At 39.2% G+C, this 19,596-nt stretch overlaps 1 protein-coding gene and 1 pseudogene across 1 annotated transcript in view; both read right to left on the bottom strand.

Moving 5' to 3' along the window:
* lsamp (limbic system associated membrane protein) overlaps positions 1-19,596 on the bottom strand; it is a 379,231-nt gene that overhangs the window by 265,073 nt on the left and 94,562 nt on the right. The gene's annotated exons all lie outside the window — the stretch shown is intronic.
* LOC148358417 (U2 spliceosomal RNA) lies at positions 9,628-9,709 on the bottom strand (annotated as a pseudogene).

Genomic DNA, 19,596 nt, shown 5'->3' with positions numbered 1-19,596 from the left:
GACATTAACATTCAACACAGATTTCAAATGAAGCCAGAAAAAAGCCCATTATCTGCTGTGAATCTCATCCGCTGTTTTTAACTTCCACAACAGCGTGATTATCGATGTTTAATCACACTCATCTGTGAAAATACCAAAGTAAATACGACTCCACCGTGGCACACAATTAGACCGTGATTGCCATTGGAACTTGTGCTCGGCAAAAAACCCTGCCCATTATCTGTAATGAACATGTTCACATCAGTAGACATTTGGTTAAGTGCGGCAAATCAACTTATTCTATCGATTATCTTGTTGCCATGTCAGGATTCTGGCTTAACAGCTTAAAAGTGTTTCATTTAAATCAACCCTGAGGCTCTGGTGGTTGAAACACATCATTTTGGTTCATAAAACACTTGCGGTGATCAGTAATTGTTAAAAGAGATGCAAAAATAACTCATCAACACTCAAATACTTGATATTACCTCTTTGTTTTTCTATGTATGTCTTGTATTAGAAGGCAACACGTTTCCATCCAAAAGAGAAATACATTGATTTGACCTTCCAGGAGATTGCCTCAGATCTCACACTTAAGTTTGATGGAATTGAAATATTAATAGTAATTATTTTTTTTTTTATTTGGGGGGAGTTCTTTGGTGTTGTATTGTTCTATAGAACGTATGTAAGGTTGGAAACTGAGTAAAGTACTTAATGCGAGGTTTGTAGTACAACAAAGTTGGATCAAACTTTGCACCTGGATCATTCTATATATTTAGTTTAAGTTCTTGTTTAACTATTATACTTGCTTGCTTGCATATCATAGTGTAAGGCAATTTAGATCTGCACTGTACACATGGTGAGGCACCTTGAAAGGACTCAAAATATACTTTTTTCCCCCCTTAAACATACTGTACATGGCTGAATGAGAAAACAGGCGAAGAAAGTAATGCAGTTCTTAGTAAAATAAACATTTGTTAGAAAAACTCAAAGAATGAATACATACGAAATGAGCACTCTGAGCTATCCAAACAAGCGAGGCAGCCTGCCATTTGATTGTGTTCGGAAGTATAAAAAAATCGCAAAATGCCCACTTACAAAATGTGTATGCCCTTTTCACAAAACGTGTAGAATTTCAACAAGGGTGAAAAACTGATTTTGTTTTCCTTGGAAAAAGAAAACAGATAATCAACAATGGCCTTTGGACTTTACACACGTTCATTTACTCACTCACAGACAGACAGACGGACGGACGGAAGGACGGACGGACGGACGGACGGGCAGGCGGGCGGGCGGGCGGGCGGGCGGATGGATAGATAGATAGATAGATAGATAGATGAGGGGCTTAAACTTTGGAATATGATAAGCATTGACAATATGAACACGATGTTTGCCTCTTGGTTAGAGCTAAACATGTCATTATCATCATTTTTATTTTTACTTTAATTATTTTGTACTTATTTTCCGATTGCTTTTTTCTCTGTATCTCTGTTCTCTTGAAAATTGTCAACTTTGTTTCATGATGAAACAGTCAAACACTACAAAGTTGATTTTACGAAGTCAATTTTGTTTGTAAATGACGCATTGTTCAAAATGTAGTATATAAAAAAAAAACTAACAGCTTTTTTGTATAAAAACTGTCTTGGCGCCTTCTGCTGGACAAAAGTCTTGCTACAATACCCAGCGTAACAACAAAATGGTCTGCACTCTAATTTCATACACACATAGTTTATTACAAAAATATACCACAAATTGTTAACTTAGTCTGTCTTTAGCCCAAATTCGACAGGGTTGACTAAAACCAACAGTTAATTGATCGATGTGATAAAACACTCATCATTGACTTTCACAGAATGAGATAGAGTTAACAAGCACAAATTGACGTCTTTCCAAATAGCTTTCCGATGCCATTTTGTTTTTATTGCTCTGTGCAGATGAACATGAAGGTGAGCAACGTTTGGGAAGAGCAGCTGGTCCCTGTGCGGGATTGCTCAAGGTCCAGTTCCATTTCACATTCCGCAGATCATTCGATCATAGTGATTCAATTGCAATTATTCTGTTTGTATTAAAGCTGTTTCGGTTCATTTAGTATGTGCGGTGTCTTGTTTTTTGTGTTGGTGCCATCCGTGGAATAGAGCCTACTTATGTGCTTCCTTAATCCATCACCCGGATATATAACGAAGTGACCGTTCGCCCAATCTCCAACATATAAAAATACACGATTCAGGGTCAGTGATTCAAAGCTATGTGATAAGCAAAACCAATTAAAACAATTTAAAAAAGTTTGTTTTAACTTGGTCTGCAAAATTAATCCAGCTCTTGTAAGCAGCGGAGTGAAATTAGTGGCTCCAATTCAACAGAGGCTTCTAAGTCAGAAACACTTGAGCCTTTGGGATTGATCTTGAATCAGTTGGAGCTTCCTGATACTGAGTCCACTTGGAAGACTCACATCATTTGAATGCAGTAATCCCAGCAAATCCACTTGTGTGTTGTTGTTTTTTTTTTTAATTTTTTTTTATTTTTTTTTTTTATTTATGCGACGGGAAAATATGGTATTAATTTGTGTGTGACTCATGATTTACCTAAAACATAACTTAAAAGTTTAGGTGTGCCTTATTTATTACTTTTTTAGGTGTGCCTTATTTATTAGTTTTTTGCCTCACTGGTGCAATGATTGATCAGTCAAACAATATAGCTGACCACGATTACAAAACGTTGGATGCAAAGTGAATCAAACCCGAGTCGTAGCACTGAGAACGCCGGATCTTAACCACTTGACCACCAGTGATGATAGTTTTTAATCACATTATCTCACTAGTTTTAGCCACAGTTTATGCGATGAATGTTGTTTTTTCATTGGATACAATGAAAATAAATTATATTATTGTCATGATTACTGATGAGCCACTCTGATTGGCTCCCTGTCACTATTTGAACTCAATGCTGTCGATCCCCTGTTGTCAGTCCGTCTGCAAACCTCAGTCTATACTAGGCAAGCCTTTTTCGACCTTGACTCCCACCTGTCCCGTTACAACCCATTTTGATCCCGACCATGTCTGCAGTCCTGTCCTGGCTTACGATCCGTTTCCGACCCCGACCACGTTTTTTTGCTTTCTTGTCCCGGCTACCGACCTGTTTTTCCGTCCTTGACACCGCCGTCACTCGCTACGGAAGATCCACTTCCGTGTTCGGATCACAATCCGAGTACGAGAGCAACTTGCTTCCCGCGCCCAGTGAACGCCGGATCGTGGGCGCAGCCCTTCCTCTTTCCGTTAATAAAGCTCGCAATTGGGTCCTGTTTCCGCTATGGTCCTGACAATCATATTCTTTTTCATTCTAAGCATTGTAAGTGGCAGATGTATCGTCATTGTAACGTGAAATGCATAACACAATTAACATTGGTCTCTGGTGCTGTGACTAAAAATAGTGTGAATATAGGGTACAATATCCAGCCTTTTTCATGTTATTGATACCACTTGTGGGCCAGTGATTACAATATGGCGCTCTCACTGTTTTGACCTGGATTCGATTCCTGTTACTTCCAAAAAAATGTATTATTATACCAATTCCTAATCAAAAGTAGTGTACTCTCTCTCCTCTACATACATAGATGAGAAAACAAAAAAACAAAAACAAAAAAAAAGTATCTCGAAGAGATTGTTGGGAAGCGTTCACTTTCAAGAACCAGCTCATAGGGCCATTAAGTTCACTAATGACACATCACTAACACGGATGTGTATTACAAAACGTTTGACCGCCGTCATCACAAATACAAATTCTACTCATACAACTGTTAAAATTAAGAAGATACACTAAATATCCAACTGAATATGTTTGACACCAGTTAAACTCTGTTAAAGTTATTAGTATCACATTCAGATTATAGCCTTGAGGCCTCATACATGAAATATTTTAGTTGTGTGGCATATTGATACACAGATTCCTTTAAATTATTAAATGAACAAAAATGATGCAGGGGTAAAATTGTTTTGCATTCAGCAATTGGAAAGGGAGACGTATATTTATTAATGCAATCAATTAATCAATAAATCAATTAATCAATTGTAAAGGGACGCTGTGAATTTGACCACTAAATATTGCTTTATTGTGTAGTGCAATCAATAATGAGTGTTACAAAGCACAGAGAAGAATACAAATTACGCAGACCCAAAGTGACCAAATTGCACTATTTTACTTCTCATTTACTTGCCCCAAATTCTATAGCACGCAAGTGTAGAGTGATGACCTGCTCCTTGCATGCTGATATGCTCTCTCTCTCTCTCTCTCTCTCTCTGATAAGCACCTTGGTGCGCAACCAAAACACTGCCAAATGGTGTGGGGGTAAAAACTTCAAACGCACTAATGAAAATATCTGCTCATTTCTAACATTAGCTTACTTTCCACAATACACCCACAACTCCAGGAAATCCATCACATCTGATGTTTGTGTCTTTTGGTGACCTTATCAGCAAGATGGTGGAGAATCATGTCAGCTCCCTCTATGTGAGCCTCGAGTTCTCATCTCATCTCATCTCATCTCATCTCATTAGCTGCACCGCGTATCCTCAGTAGGGTCGTGGGGGTGCTGGAGCCCATCCCAGCAATCATCGGGCAGTGGGCAGGGGACACCCTGAACTGGTTGCGAGCCAATCGCAGGGCACACAGGGACAGACAACTCGCTCGCTCATTCACACATAGAGACAATTTGGACCGGCCAATCCACCTGAAATGCATGTCTTTGGAATGTAGGAGGAAACCGGAGTGCCCGGAGGAAACCCACGCAAGCACGGGGACAACATACAAACTCCGCACAGGAAGTCCGGTGGCTGGATTTGAACCCACACAGGAGGTTCCCAAGACCTCAGAACTGTGCCGCACACGTGCTAACCACTGCCCCGCCGTGCTGCCTCTGCCTCAAGTTATTTTCAATTAATGAAAATGTCAAGAGTATTAAAACAAAAAAAATGTTTATAGTAGTTGTATTTCCGCTGATTGTTCACATCACCTTTTTCAATTAATGATTTTTTTGAACCACTAAAAGGCACTAAGTAATGGCTCTCCAAAGTGGTGCCAAGGACAGCTAAGGTGCCCGCGGAACTGTACTGTAACGGGTCACCCGTGATGGGTCATTGTGATTTTCCAGTTTAACAGCTTTAGTGGTTCATGGAGTTCATTAAATCCCCTACTTCCAATAATCATCAAGGAAATAACATAGTAACATCATAGTAAAACCATGATAAGTTGTTAATTTAAAAAAGCATATCAGAGTGGGTTCTCATTGCGTTAAATACCTCATCAAATGTGTTAAATAAAATACTATCGAGAAAAGTAATACAAATTAAGAATTATTATAAAAATCAATCAATCAATCAATCAATCAATCAATCAATCAATCAATCAATCAATCAGTAAGAGGTGAATGTTAATTTACTTGGCTGCACTTACATTAAAGGGGTCAGTACACAGAGCATCAGTTGTTGCATTATTGTGTAGTGCAACCAAGAACAACTGCTACAAAGGAAGAAGACAAACTACAGAGATCCTTTTTAATTTTATTTTTTGTCCGGCCAAGGAAAGAAAAAAGTAAAAGTGGGAAAAAACAGAAAAAAAGAAACAATGGGGAAAAACATATCTAAACAAGAGAAAACAAAAAGAAAAAGAAGAAAACTGAGGAAAAAAAACAACACAACAAAAAATAAAGTAAACAAAGAGACGACAACAATAAGACGAGAAAAAAAGGAGTTTTTTTTGTTTGTTTTTTTATGGGTACCTGTAGAAGAAATATGCATGGCAATTAACTCATCTCCCCCTAAGTGACCCTCATGTCATGATATGTCAATGAATATAAACCTCACACAACTATTTCTATATACAGTTATTCATTTTTGCTTATTATTTTGAATCAACAAGATTTTGTTTTTCAGATTCAGATTCAGATTCAGATCTACTTTATTGTCATTCTAGTACACGTGTATACAGAACGAAATGTCGATGCATCTGACCCCCACAGTTTCCTTGAATGTACAGATATAAATAATGTTGTATTGTATTTTGGCTACGTATAGTATTTTACCATAGTGCCGATAGTGCAAGAAGAGTAGCTAACCAGATGTGCAAAATGGGCAGTCAGGTTAACAAGTCAGGTACACAGTAACATTAACACTGTAACAATAACGCTGTAATTACAATAGTGCAGAGAGCAATGTGCAAGGAGTGGCAAGCTATAAAAAAAACTGCCAGTAGTGCAAAAAGTCAGATTAGCAGCCGTTTAGATTTAAGTTAACTATATGTTAGATTGACCATTTAACAGTCTAATGGCCAGGGGGACTAGACTATTGCGGAGCCTGGTGGTCCTGCACCGCACACTGCAGTACCTCTTCCCAGAGGCTAGCAGAGTGAACAGTCCATGATGGGGGTGAGAGGGGTCCCCGGTAATGTTTTTAGCATGGGATAGGCAGTGCTTCTGGCCAATGTCCTGAATGGAGGGAAGTGTAGTCCCGATTATTTTCTCTGCTGTCCTCGTTACCCTCCTCACACTACCCCAGTCGGTAGCGCTGCAGCCTCCACACCACACAGAGATACAGCTGGTCAGGATACTTTTGTTTCTACCACCATGAGGCACCTACAATTACACACTGTCCCTTTAATTGGACCTAAGGCCGCGAGCTTGATACTCCCGCACTATACCATAAAGCAACATTTAGTGCTCAAATAATACACACAGCCTCTATAAACTGTTTCTTTGACATCCCAGTAATAGTCCTGACGCTGTCCCCATTCTGAGAGATAGGACTGCGACTTCAAGATGAAAAATGGACTTGTGAGCGGTCCATTTGTACAGCAGATGGCACCTACTGTATTTCGCTTCTTATCTTGTGAAACAGGAGTCACCTTCTTTGAAATGACATGCTCACATTATCTGAAAGTGTTCCAGACGAATATTATGCCGCATGTCTCTGTATCAATAACCAGAACTCTGGTCTGGGGGTCATTGGCCCGGTCAAGGAGGTTAGTCTGCTTCGCGGTGTTTGCGCTCCACGTGCTACTGCAGTATAGATACAACTGTTCAAACGCCCCAGTTGAGGAAATATTAGTTGAGTAAGGACCTTATGGATTTTGTATTTAAGTTGCTTAGCCTTTGTCTAGCACTGGGGTGTCAAACTCATTTGATCCAGCGGGCCACGCGGTAAGAAATAAAAACTCACGGTGGCCGGACTGGGAGATTGTAGAGAAAGAAAGAGAGGGAGGGACGAAACCATATACAGTGGAACCTCGGTTTTCGAACACCTCTCAGTTCGAACAAATCGGAATCCGAAAAATTTTTAGAGAAATGCATGAGTGCGTACGCTAGGGTGCGATGCTGAGCCGCGTACGGGTGTAGTTATTGCGTTCGGACGTGCCTTATTTTGCTTTCGCTTTTAATATAGGTGTACGAAGTGTTTTAGCCCCTAATTATGCCTCAGAAGAAAGTCAGTGCAAGCAGCAAAGTTACTACAGGTGAAAAAAGAAAAGTAGTGCGTACAACTATTGCATTTAAGAAAGAAATAATAGCAAAATATGAAGGAGATGTGCGAGTGTCTGATCTTGCTTGGGAATACAGCATGGCTTCTGCTGACCACCACAAAGGTAAGAAATCCTATTCATAATTATTTTCTTTATCCTTTTTTTTATTTTACACGTTCATGTTAGCGTAATCTTTCGTACGGAAGATTACGATAACGCGAATGTACGATTAGCCTGGGTTACCTTTAGTTTACGTTAAACATTCAAGGTAAACATTCAGGCTGTTGGAACGGATTAAAACAATTTACATTTTTTTTAATGGGAAAAATGATTTCAGTGATTGAACAAATCGGTTTTCGAACAGGGTTCTGGAACGGATTATGGTCGAGAACCGAGGTTCCACTGTACTTTATAAAGAGCGAGAGACAGTCATGGGAGAAATAAAGGCAGAGAAAGAAAGTAAGGGAAAAAAACGTAAAGAAAGAGAAAACTTAAAGAAAGAACGAAAGAAAAAAAAGAATGTGAGCTTGAGAGAAAAAAATAGAAAGAGAAAGAAAGTGGAGGAGAGGGATGAAAAAATAGTGTAAGAGAAGAAAGAAAGTACATATTGGCTCGGACATAAAATTACATTTTTAATGCATTTAGGCTGGGGGTGCAACACCACATTTTACCACTAGCTGTAGGAGCGCTGTAGCGCTTGACTACCTTTAAGGCTGTTAAAAAAAAACAAAAAAATAACAATATGATTTTAATTTTTTAATTATGTTTGCCAGGAGGTAGAGAGCTCGTCTTGGCATCAAGAGGTGGCAGGTTCGATTCCCGGCTCCTCCGTGTTATATGTCGAAGTATCCTTGGGCAAGACACCGAATCCTTAATGCCCCCAATACGCAGGTAGGCGCTTTGCATGGCTGACTCCCTATTGGTGTGTGAGTGTGTGTGTGAAAGGGTAAGTGTGAAGCACATTGTAAAGCGCTTTGGGAGGTCTTCATTGACTTGAAAAGGGCTATATAAATGCAGACCATTTACCATTAAACACCCTCATCAGACAACAAGTTAATTTAATTGATATTCTTGTAATACCCCCATGGACAGAAAATACGTGCTTTACCGTTATAGGAAAAAAAAAGTAATCTGCTGCCACCGACTGGATAAATGTGACTTGGCTACTGAACAATATCATTTTTTTTTTTCAAAGATAAAATTGGACAAAAAACACTTACATAGAAAAGATGATTAAGGGAAAAGGATACAAGTCTGACATTTGTGGGAAACCAAGTTGTGTAAGAATAATAATTAAAAAAAAGAATTACAAGAGCAAAAAGCAATCTTAATCTTAAAATTTGAAAGGTTACTGGACATTTTTAATGCCAAGTTATTGAGCTTAAAGATATTAAAATACAAATAAAGTGCTCATGAGAGGGCATTAGGAACAGTTAAACATGAATTATTTGGTGGTTTTATCCTCCTCTGTTCTCTTTACAAGTTCCAAATCCATTGATGTCTCCTCTCTTTATTCTGAGTGTCTCTTAAACTATGATATTATCAGTAGGCGAAAAATGCCCGAGTGTAAATCCAAAACATGAACCCAATTTTTTATATAGCTGTAACCAGTTTACTATAAACGGCACTCATCGGCAGAATGATGCATTTTGTGATTGAGGTTGAAGTTGAAAGCGATAAAATGGCAGCTGTGTCCGACACGGCCGTTGTTCAATATGACAGTGGTGGGCACAATCGAGTGCGCAAAGTCCTCAGTCTCTCTCTTGCTGGAATGGTGTGCGGTCTTGAGAGCTGCCCATCTGCCACAGCTCATTAGAGAATGTGACAGTACTTGTCCAAATATGGAACAATATTGTCCATCGTCCACTAAGGCAGTGGTCTGCAAAAAATTCCGTGGCACAGACCAATTTAATGTTGCACTATATTTTCCTGGCCTGGCTCAGTAATAGAATTGGTAATGGTTACAATAGTAATAATGGGGTTTGGGGTTTTTAAGGGTTATTGATCTATCTTCGTTATTCATTATCCATTATCCGTTATCGGTCAGTTCATTATACGCTACAAAGCCTAGGAGCCGGGACACTTACTCTCAGCCAAAAGGCTAAGCTAAGGTCCTAGCCCTATAGCCTTGTTGCGATCATTGCGAATGCATCGTTCCCGGAGGTACTGCAATACCGGGCCGATGCGTGGAGTGGACAGAGCAAGCTCTTATTCCATCTCCTTCGTTAAAGTCCACAGTCCAAAAGTGTCAAGCTTTATTGTTCTGGAATTTAGCTCAAATCCATTGAGCAAACACTAGCCCACATTAAAGAGGACATGGAAAAAGGTATGACATGTTATCTTAACATCATACTATTTTTACTCATGGTGCCACATTTTACGTCATTTTTGGGCTGAACTCTTTCCCATAATGCCTTGCAGTGTATGGGATCATTAAGAGTTCAGCCAAAACAATGTTGTTAACGTGGTACCCTGAACACAATTAGAGTGATGATGAGATAAAACCTCATCATTCTAATGCCCCATTACTTTCAAATCCATTGTGCGAAAGAGTTCAGCTAAAACAACATTGTACAATGTACATGTACAGTGGGTTGAAAAAAAAAAATAATGCAATGAGACAAAATGGAATGTCTTTTGCATTGGCAGATAGGTTGCTAGGATTCAGTGTTCTCACTGCTGCAATCTGGGTTCCCGCTGCACCCAATGATGAGCAAATGAGATCAGCGAAATGTAATAACTGATCTTCCATTGGTCAAATATGAAACGGTAAATCCTCTGTGTAAAGATCACCCAAACCATGCTTTTGTTTGTGGCTGGAAAAATAAATGCATGCAAACTAGGGCTGCACGATTTTTTTGGGGGAAAAAAGAGAACACGAATTGTGATTTTTCAGACCAGTACTGCAATTTCGATGCAATTTTCAAAGAAAAGTGCAATTTTTGTGCTAGTTTTGTTTTTGTGAGTACTTAAACTTCCTGTTGTCCTCGGGTCAATATGACTTGCCACTATGTTTTTAAAAATCTGGTTACATTGTATTCAACTATAAATGTTATTTCCCTAGATTTGTCCCAACACTAGAACAATAACATTTGGTTTTAATTCACATTTCAATGTAAGCTTTACTTTATTTACTTTATTAAGAAAACAGCGCCCTCTTCTGGGGATGATTTGTAAGCGTTTCTGTCTGCTCACACAAGGGTCAAGCGAGAAAGCATTCGCACTATGTCACATCACAATATCGATTAGATTTCGGTTAATTGTGTGGTGCTAATGTATAAACAAATATGTTCTTATAGGTGAAAGCCCAGTACCGTTCTGCGCCCTTGTTGTTACCAACCAATGCACCAAGGTAACATTTTGAGGTTTGTCATAACTCGATTAGAATTTTGTGGATTAACCAATGACTAATGTCACTATATTAAACGTCATTGAGTCTTAGAGGGGGCAGCACGGCGGCGCAGTGGTTAGCGCATGTGTGGCACAGTTCATGTCATGGGAACCTCCTGCGTGGGTTCAAATCCAGCTCCAGAATTCCTGTGTGGAGTTTGCATGTTCTCCCCGTGCTTGCGTGGGTTTCCTCCGGGCACTCCGGTTTCCTCCCACATTCCAAAAACATGCATTTCAGGTGAATTGGCCGGTCCAAATTGTCCCTAGGTGTGAATGAGCGAGCGAGTTGTCTGTCCCTGTGTGCCCTGCGATTGGCTGGCAACCAGTTCAGGGTGTCCCCTGCCCACTGCCCGATGATTGCTGGGATGGGCTCCAGCACCCCTGCGACCCTACTGAGGATACGCGGTGCAGCTGATGAGATGAGATGAGTCTTAGAGGGTCTTAATTCAGTAATGGTTAAAAAAGTAGCAACTGAAGTTTGTCAATGACTAGGTTAGATGCTGTGCCACCTTAACTCTAACCTAAGTAAACTGATAATAGTTGGATAAAGTAAAAGCGGGTTTGACACTTCCAATGAGAAATATGTGTGGCAAGCAAAACATCATCATCACCAACATATCCATTTGGAAATGTCTACTCATGCTCACTTCACCTATGAAAATATCAGACTTATTGCCTACCTCAGCAAATTACAGACAATCAGGAGTTAAAGGTAGGGTGCGTCAATTGAGTTGTCCTGAAAAAAGTATCAAATTAAATATGTTTTCAATCATGGATTAACAATGCCTTTATGCTTTATTCTCCACTGCACCTATCTGTTTCTATTTTACCTTTTGTCTGGAGCGAAATACACTAGGTAGAGGAGAGTCCTGGAGAGTGACATCATGCCCATCCCTGGATTTTTTTTGTTTTTGTTAATGTACCATGAAAATGGTGAGAGTAAGAAGAGGCCTTCTCCAAGTGTCCTAGAGAGTGACATCATGCCCGTCCCTGGATTTTTTCTCTGTGTTTCTATTTGGTAATGTAGCATGAAAATGATGAGGGTAAGAAGAGGCCTTATCCAGGTACCATGTACCATGTATGAGCTGACAAAGACTGCAACATTATATAAGATGAGATGAGATGAGAGGGTGGCGGCTAGGATTTAAAAAGTTACAATTTCCATATAGCTCCTTTAAGGCAAAGTGTTTTACTCCATAGATCAAAGACGTCAAAGTGCAACCTTAGCTCTTACTGTAGTCTAAATTGCATGTGCCTAATTGCCCAGTGTGGCTCATATACAGTGAAGACTATGAGTATTTAAACACCCTGCTATTTTGCTATTTTTCCCACTTAGAAATCATGGAGGGGTCTGAAATTGTCATCGTAGGTGCATGTTCACTGTGAAGGAGATAATCCAAATAGAAAAATACAGAAATCACAATGCATGAGTTTTTTAATGATTTATTTGTGTGATATTGTTCCAAATAAATATTTGAACACGAGAGGAAATGAATGTTAATATTTGGTACAGTAGCCTTTGTTTGCTATTATAGTCAAACGTTTCCTATAGTCTTTCACCAGGTTTGCACACACTGCAGGAGGGATCTTGCCCGCTCCTCCACACACATCTTCTCTAGATAAGTCAGGCTTCTGGGCTGTCGCTGAGAAACACAGAGTTTGAGCTCCCTCCAAAGATTTTCGATTGGGTTCAGGTCTGGAGACTGGCTGGGCCATGCTAAAACCTTGATATGCATATTACGGAGCCACTCTTTTGTTTCCCTGGCTGTGTGCTACGGGTCGTTGTCGTGTTGGAAGACTCAGCCACGGCCCATCTTCAATGTTCTGACTGAGGGTAGGAGGTTGTTCCCCTATATCTCACAATACACGACCCCAGTCATCCTCTCTTTAATGCAGTGCACTCGTTCTGTCCTATGTGCAAAAAAAACACCACCAAAACACCCTCATGCTTCACAGTAGGGATGGGGTTCTTTGGATCGTACTCTTCATTCTTCTTCCTCCATAAAAGCTTGGTGGGATTATAACCAAAAAGTTATATTTGGTCTCATCTGACCCAAAAACTTTCTCCATGACTCCTCTGTATCATCCAAATGGTCATAGTCAAACTCAAGACAGACCTTGACATGTGCTGGTTCAAGCAGAGGAACGTTTCGTGAGGTGCATGATTTCAAACCATGTCGTCTTAGTGTATCACCTAGAGTAACCTTGGAAACGGTGGTCCCAGCTCTTTTCAGGTCATTGACCAACTTTTGCCATGTACTTCCAGGCTGATTCCTGACCTTTGTTAGAATCATTGAGACCCCACAAGGTGATATCTTGCATAGGGCTCCACTTTGATCGAAATTGACCGTCATGTTTAGCCTCTTCCATTTTCTAATGATTGCTCCAACAGTGGACCTTTTCACCAAACTGCCTGGCAATTGCTCCGTAGCCCTTCTCAGCCTTGTGGATGTGTACAATTTTGTCTCTGGTGTATTTGGACATTTCTTTGGTGTTCGACATTTTACAAGTTAAAGTCTTACTGATTCCATGGGGTAGACAGGTGTCTTTATGCAGCTAACAACCTCAAGCAGGTGCATCTGATGCAGGTTGATACATGGAGTGCAGGTGGACTTCTAATGGGCGGATTAACGGGTCTTTCAGCATTAGAATTCTAGATGATACAGAGGTGTTCAAATCCGTATTTGCAGCTGTATCACACAAATACATTGTTAAAAAAAATCATGCAATGTGATTTCTGTATTTTTCTTTTTAGTTTATCTCTTACAGTGGTCATGAACCTACGATAAACATGTCAGACCCCTCCATAATTTGTAAGTGGGAGAAATAGCTAAATAGTAGAGTGTTCAAATACTTATTTTCTTCACTGTATAAGAAACATATGACAAAATACTATTTCTGGGTGTTGCGCTTCATTATCCGGTGCGCCGCCCTGATCCCGCCTATCAAATCAAAATGACTGAAGCCCATTCGACGCAAGTTGCCTTGATGATAAATGAAGAATTAATGAAGAATGAAGGACGTGTTGATGTTTCTCCTATTGATGTTAGTCTCACAAAAGCTTCTTCCAACCCAGTCGAGTGGATCATTGGAGTAGCGTCACACTTTGGCAGTCCTGTTGCATCACTTGCCATCATATTCCCAAGGTGAATTTGGGGAAGAGAGTATAAAAAACCCAATATGTGGGCTTTGTGAAAGACGGTATATATCACTCTAAGACAGATACCTAGCAAGGCAGAAAATTACGATGGTAACCGGAGAAGACAGGACCAAGGGAAATGAATTGTTTGAAAAGACACGGACAAATTAGCCTTGGGAGGGTTTCATGATGACAGGAGTAAAAACCTGAATCGAGGGCCCATTAAAACCATGCATTTGGCGCCTCATTTCATTGAAATTACCAAGAGAAATGGCATGAACAAGCAGCGGAAACATTCACCTTGCCTATCCCATAAATGTACACGCACACACATATGTAGTAGTCTTTAAGGGTGCTCATGAAAGGAGGCCCCTAATGATAATTGTCCTATAAAGAAGTTCTTGTGTCTGCTATTCAAATGCAACATTGCAACTCGGTAGCAACACCTCCTCGTTAAAGGGACAGCGTTCAATACGTGGCCACTCGCTGTATTGTGTAGTGCAACCAAAAACAAGTGCTACAAAGATTAAGGAAGAATACAAACAACAGAGTCTCAAAGTGACCAAACTGAACCATTTTTCTTCTAATTATTGACCAGCCATTTAGAAGGTTTTAGGTTTTGGGGGGTAACCATAGTACCAATATGGCATGCGTTATACATTGCAATTGTCTAATATCAATAAAGCAAAACCAAACTAGATTTGATCGGATGCCAGTTAGTTATTTTGACTATTACTATTATCGTCGTCACTATCGGCCAATACTGTTGCTGTTCTTTGATTTATTTTTTACCTAGGGAATTTAATAAAAAGGCCTTAAGGAAGTGTCAGTTGGACTTTCTTATCCGAAGGCCTTAACCCCTGTCCTCCATGCAAGTTAAAAATCAATTGACATATTCAAACCCCCATGCTTCACAGTAGGGATGGTGTTCGTTGGATCGTACTCTTCATTCTTTTTCTTCCATAAAAGCTTAGTGGGATTATAACCAAAAAGTTCTATTTGGTCTCATCTGACCACAAACCTTTCTCCCATGACTCCTCTGTATCATCCAAATGGTCATATTCAAACTTAAGACAGGCCTTGACATGTGGTGGTTCAAGCAGGGCAACCTTTCGTGCCATGCATTATTTCATACCATGTCGTCTTAGTGTATCACCTAGAGTAACCTTGGAAACGGTGGTCCCAGCTCTTTCCAGGTCATTGACCAACTTTTGTCGTGTAGTTCCAGGCTGATTCCTGACCTTTGTCAGAATCATTGAGACCCCACGAGGTGATATCTTGCATGGGGCTCCACTTTCGAGATTGACCGTCATTTTTGACATATTCAATTGCGGGTAGCAAAATGAAACTTATCAGATTCATGTTTTATGTTATGTAAGGCAAACACACATTTCTTGTCGACAATTATTTATATTTGTATTTATATTAATCCAATGTTGATATGATAGTTTACGTATTATTGACTATTAACTAAATAAAGAGTGTTTACGTTTTAAATAATGATTTTTTTTTTAGTTCTAGGAGGAGCTAAATAATACACAATGTCCTTTTATTCACGCCTGGCTCGAGACAAGATGTCCTAAATGTATGATGATACTTACTTTGCTCATAATACTATCCAATGTGTACATACACATTCTAATCCTGAAGACATAGAGGCCCAAAACCAATTTGTTGAATATTGTAACTAGTAATACACCAACTCTACCTTCTCCGCCTTATATTCCAGCGTGCCTTATATATGACAAATATATCACTCACGAATATGCTGGACGATGCACCTTATAAACCAGTGCACTTTATAGTGCTGAAAATATAACTATTCTCCTATACTCCATACTCTATTCTCCTATACTTTATCTCGTGAGCAGATAACTGATATATGAAAATAAAAAAACATATCGTAATCTGCTGTCAACTACTGATATGTAAGAGTTTTACAGTTACTCTGTTGATCATTGAAACAAAACCTAAGATACTAAATAATGGCTTGCTTTTCTAAATTATACAATTGGGCCATTCCCTGTGGCACACTAGAAAATGTCTCACAGCATACTGATAAAAAAAACTATTTCAGAGAGTACACAGAAGCATAATAATTGGAAACAAAAATATCTAAAGGATTCAACTTCAAGTATTTTGCTAAATGTGGCTCTGAAATAAACAGGGTCTACTGTATTTGCACCAAAAAAGGGAAATATTTAGACATGTTATTAGTATTTCATTGGTAGCCCCTTGATATCAAATTGAGCTAAAAGTATGTTTTAAATGCCACACGCTCCCCTCATGATGGTCAAAGAGAGTGCTTTCAAATAATTGACAATAGGTAGAAAAACACATTATTTACGGACTGTGATAGTAGTGCTGACTGAAATGACAAACAGCAGCAATGTGCCTTTACAGCAGGCCTATATTTTATCACTTAGGCTTTTATTATCATGTAAAGGTCTCCCCCCTTCGGAATGGAGGAGGCAGCAGATGAAAAATGCAAAAGTTCATTTTCATGGATCATCAAAATTGATTTATTTTTCGATGTGGACATACAGCAACCAATGATGATCCCATCACTTGTATTTTTTCAAAGAGACACAGAGCACACAGGCCTCAAAAGAACATCTGTCTTCTACCAGCAATCTCCATGCAGGTTTCAGGAACGGCTCCCCACTGACAAGACACCGTCACTCATTTTATTCAAATCTTTTAATCAGTTGTCGTTGTTTCCAATCCCTTTTAATCTGTGAACTTTTTGGAGAGAAAATTCAACAAAGAAGTATCACACAGTAGAGGACAATAATTGGATGGGAAATACGAGTCTGAATAATGAAAATAAAAAACATTCAATCATTTAAAAGCAGACACGTGACTTGCGCATGCCACTACTCCTAACAGTTCAGGAATCTTTAAATGTGCAGTGTTCAAAGCAGTAAAGAGTTCTGCGGAAATGCTGTCACTGTCACTAAAGAGCTAAAATTGAAGCAATTGATGAATGGAAAATTGCTTAGTTTGAAGAGCCTGCTGCACCATTTGGAGAGGATTATCTGAAAATAACATGAAAGTGAAATAACATGAAAGCATAAAGGCATTTAAATGCACGTCAATGGTATTTGCTAAGTATTGGTGGGATGATGTAGGATATTCTACCGTGTGTTTTAGCACTGTGATAATATCCCATATAAGTTTCCTTTATTGCAAGTGGAGAACAAAACAGGCAGGTTGACCTCTGTGCTTCCATCTTTTTTTTTTTTTTTCAAATGCGGTCAATACAGAATACATTGCTTATCCCTAATTCTTAATCACCAGAATAGTTTAAGAATAAAGTTGTATACCGTTTTGGGCATGTTTCTTGAATGATAAAAAAAAAAGAATGAAACAACGTTATGTCTAACATTAGAGAAGAAACAGAATAAATGAAACTAAAAAAAAGAAAAAATGAAATAAAGATAAATGTTAAAAATAAAATAAAAATAAAAAAACAAGAAGACCAAACAATGTTAACATAACATGTCCGAAAAGGAATAGTAAGAAGCATATACCTATTTGATCTTATCCCTTTGACTTCTTTATTAATACTATCCCACAGTTAGATCTCCGGAGTACAGACGCGACCCTACTTACGAACGATCCGGACGATTTTTCGCAAGTTGAATTTGTTTGTAAGTTGCTTCAGTGCTATATTTCGTATGTCTAAGGTTTATATAAGTATGTTTAAGGCTTGTATACGTCAACTGTATTGTTTTGTACTAAAAAAAAATAAACATTTCCTTAAATAATATGCTCTGTAAAGATAAATAAGTTTGAATTTAACTTACTTTTGGAAGTTACACTTCAAGAGGTCCTCCTCAGTGTAAAAAAGTGGCTGAAAAAAAGCGTTCCGACCATTTTCTCAACTGCATCAAGCTTTCTTATTCCACTTTCATTTCTTTACACTTTACTCCAACCATACTGAATGGATGCAAAAGATATTAAACAATAAAAATGTCAAAGTTCTTAGCAAGCTAGACATACAGTACATGTATTATGTTTACACACGAAATAGGAAGTAGAAGCCGGATTTCTTCTTTGGGGTGGATGCTGGTTGACCTGTCACAGCGCCACCACACGCCGGTAGCGGCGGAAAGAAGCACTACAGTAATGACTTGTACTTATAAAAAAGGTGCACACAATACAAAATTTAACTTACAGAAATGGCCGGATGTTTTTCGACACCCTGGAAAAAAATGTTTGTATCTACCGTTTTACGTAAGTCGAATGGTCGTAAGTAGGGGACCGTCTGTATTTACATATACCAACCCACTTAATGATGAACCTTTCATATACTATACATCGGTTGAAGTTACCAGAACAAATGGAGAGAAAACATTTAAACCAATAATAATAATGCTAATAATAACAATAAATAAATAAAAAAAAAATATGTAGATAACAAGTGTATAAACTATTAGTGAAAAAACATCTAGTGATCTGCAAAGCCATTTATTTCCCCTGTACCCTTAGGTCAAGTCAAGTCAAGTCACATTTATTTGTACAGTCTGTCACGGTTGCCATGACGCCCATGGCGCCAGCTGCGGCTCATTGACAGATTGGCTTTCCGTCTTTTTATGCTCAGTGATCTCACTCTTTGTCAGTCCGTCAACGGACCTCTGCCCCGCAAGACGTGGGTTTTGACTCGGTCCTGTTTCCTGTTGGCATTTCCTGTCCGGTATTGTTCCCGTTTATTTTTGTCCAGTTTAATATTGGTTTCCAGTTTCCGTTCCCGTCTCGTTTCTCTTGTTTTATTTCGATATCCTGTTTCATTATCAATCCTGTCTGTCTCGTCCTGTCCATTATCTACTCGGGCAATAGGTATTGATCTCGTCAGCCTCTGGCTTCCTATCATTTCACGCCAGAATGCTGCCTAAAGTGCATGACTCCCCATTTCCTGTAAAATAATAATAATAATAATAATAATAATAATTTCCTTGTATTGTCATTCTGTGTAACAATGTACACAGAACGAAATGTCGATTGCACCTGACCCGTTGTAGCGAGCCGATGCAGCCGCAGCCAACATAGGGCGCCGCCGACCACTTTTTAAGTCTTAGGAATGACTCGCCCGGGGCGCGAACCACCGACCTCCCAGTCTCAAAGCGGGCGCCTTACCATCTAGGAAATAAGAACTAAAAACTGCAGGCGGCTGCCGGAATCTCAGGCTTTTTCCTTCGCAAAATATTACTAGGAAGAAATTAAAGGGTCTCTTCTAACTGTTCAGACAATCGATGTGTTTGAGGAGGACCACATTTAGGCTTATTTTGATTTTGTTGGTTTTATTTCTTTTCGATACTCATCATAATGGGTTCTAAGAAAGTTACAGACAAGGGGAATAAAAAGTAGAAAGCAGTGACAAGAATTGAGTCTGAGCTGAAGGCTTGTGTGAGAAAAGTCATGTGTTTGGGTCCTGATCCTCTTCTGGTTCATGACACAGTCCTTCACAAATTGTCTCAAAGGATGCACAGGTTACAATTCCATCATCTTCTGATTTTAAACCAACATGCTGGCGAGGAAAAACTCAAAAAACCTCAGCATGAGGACAATAAGGAATCTTGAGAAGG

The sequence above is a fragment of the Urocampus carinirostris genome, chromosome 10 (genome assembly GCF_059441175.1).
Source record: "Urocampus carinirostris isolate Australia breed hairy pipefish chromosome 10, RoL_Ucar_1.0, whole genome shotgun sequence".
Taxonomy (NCBI): Eukaryota; Metazoa; Chordata; class Actinopteri; order Syngnathiformes; family Syngnathidae; genus Urocampus; species Urocampus carinirostris.
This window is presented reverse-complemented; position numbering and strand designations above follow the sequence as displayed.